This window comes from Panicum hallii, chromosome 4, assembly GCF_002211085.1.
Source record: "Panicum hallii strain FIL2 chromosome 4, PHallii_v3.1, whole genome shotgun sequence".
Taxonomy (NCBI): Eukaryota; Viridiplantae; Streptophyta; class Magnoliopsida; order Poales; family Poaceae; genus Panicum; species Panicum hallii.
The window spans coordinates 5,085,123-5,087,622 of NC_038045.1; the positions used below are offsets into that span (position 1 = coordinate 5,085,123).

Consider the following 2,500-nt stretch of genomic DNA (forward strand, 5'->3'; position numbering starts at 1 on the left):
TCCATGTGGCTTGGCGGCCGTTGCTGTTCCTCCACACCTCCATGCTCCTCTCCATGTGTTCCCTGGACCTCTCCTTGGTTCCTAATCACATTGTAAAAATTAGGTAGCAAACCATTCTCACAATTATTAACAGAAACGCTTAGGAGCGAGCTCACCTCTAAATTTAATTGTCGCGCGCGAGCTCTTGTGATTGGAGCTTGAATGGTTTGAATGTCCAGCGAAGGAACCTCTTGTATATCCAAAGGAGTGATGTCCTCATCATCCTCCCCCGCTAGAATCGGAGTCGTCCTCGACTCAAGCTCATCCTCTTCTCCCAAGTAAGGTTTCAAATCTGAAATATTAAAGGTGGTACTAACCCCGAATTCGGGAGGCAACTCAAGTTTGTATGCATTATCATTAATTTTCTCAAGTATTTTGAATGGACCATCAGCTCTTGGCATTAACTTAGACTTCCTCAAATCTGGAAAACGTTCTTTTCTCAAGTGCAACCACACAAGATCACCCGGTTCAAACTTTAATTCTTTCTTACCTTTGCTACCAGCAACTCTATATTTTTCAGTCATCTTTTCAATATTGTGCTTAGTTGTTTCATGTATTTTCAATATAAATTCAGCACGGTCTTTAGCCTCACTATGAATTCGCTCACTAGTAGGCAAAGGTAAAATATCAATAGGAGCTCGAGGGTTAAAACCATACACTACCTGAAAAGGACTTACCTTGGTGGTAGAATGTGTTGCTCGATTGTAGGCAAACTCCACATGAGGCAAACATTCGTCCCACATCTTCAAATTCTTCTTTAAAACAGCCCTCAACATGGTCCCCAAGGTACGGTTCACCACCTCCGTTTGGCCATCAGTTTGCGGATGACAAGTGGTAGAAAATAACAATTTTGTACCCAACTTGTTCCACAAAGTACGCCAGAAGTGACTCAAAAACTTTGCATCACGATCTGAAACAATAGTAGAAGGCATACCATGCAAGCGTACAATCTCTTGGAAAAAGAGGTCAGCAATATGAACAGCATCATCACTTTTATGACATGGTATAAAATGTGCCATTTTAGAAAACCGATCCACCACAACAAAAACGCTATCTCTCCCCCTCTTAGTCCTAGGCAATCCTAACACAAAATCCATAGAAATATCCGCCCAAGGAATAGAAGGAACAGGAAGAGGCATATACAAACCATGTGGATTCAAGTGTGATTTAGCCTTTTGACATGTAGTGCAACGACTCACGAACCTCTGAACATCTCGCCTCATCTGTGGCCAAAAGAAATGGTTGGCCAACACATCCAACGTCTTTGTGGCCCCAAAGTGACCCATCAACCCTCCACCATGTGCTTCCTGCAACAAGAGAAGACGAACGGATCCAACTGGAATGCATAGGCGGTTAGCTCTAAACAAATACCCATCATTCAGCACATATTTATTCCAAGCACGACCCTCTTTACAATTTAGGAGCACATCTTTAAAAGCAGCATCAAGTTCATACTGTCCCTTAATCGACTCAAATCCAAAAATGCGACAATCAAGTTGAGACAACATGGTGTAACGACGAGACAAGGCATCAGCAATAATATTATCTTTCCCTTTCTTGTGGTGAATAATGTATGGAAAAGATTCAATAAATTCAACCCACTTGGCATGTCTACGGTTCAGTTTATTTTGCATGCGAAGGTACTTAAGTGATTCATGATCAGAATGAATAATGAATTCCTTAGGCCATAAATAATGTTGCCACGTCTCTAGAGAACGAACAAGAGCATAAAATTCTTTATCATACGTGGGATAATTCAGAGTAGGCCCATTCAATTTCTCACTAAAATAAGCAACAGGTTTACCTCCTTGCATCAACAAGCCACCAATGCCAACGCCACTGGCATCACATTCAAGCTCAAAAGTCTTACCAAAGTCAGGAAGTTGCAGCAAGGGCGCCGAAGTAAGCCGCGCTTTCAAAGTATCAAAAGCTTTATCTTGTGCTGGGCCCCAATGGAAAGAAACACCTTTCTTCGTCAACTCATGTAGTGGGGCAGCAATGGTGCTGAAATCTCTCACAAAACGCCGATAGAACCCTGCAAGACCAAGAAAACTTCGTACCTGTGTAATAGTCTGAGGAGTAGGCCAGCTCCTAATGGCATCAATCTTTGCACCATCCACTTCAATACCCTGAGGAGTCACAACATAGCCAAGAAAAGCAACTCGATCGGTGCAAAAAATGCACTTCTCAAGGTTAGCATACAAGCTTGCCGCTCTTAAGGCGTCAAAAACAGCACGTAGATGATCCAAATGTTCCTCATGTGACGTGCTATATATCAAGATATCATCAAAATAAACCACCACAAATTTACCAATGAAAGCACGTAAAACCTCATTCATCAAACGCATGAAAGTGCTAGGTGCATTAGTTAAACCAAAAGGCATCACTAACCACTCATATAAACCAAATTTTGTCTTAAAAGCAGTTTTCCATTCATCACCCAACTTCATGCGAATCTGGT

At 41.9% G+C, this 2,500-nt stretch overlaps 1 pseudogene; it reads right to left on the reverse strand.

Annotated features, from left to right (window-relative positions):
* LOC112889245 overlaps nucleotides 1-2,500 on the reverse strand; it is a 6,165-nt pseudogene that overhangs the window by 839 nt on the left and 2,826 nt on the right.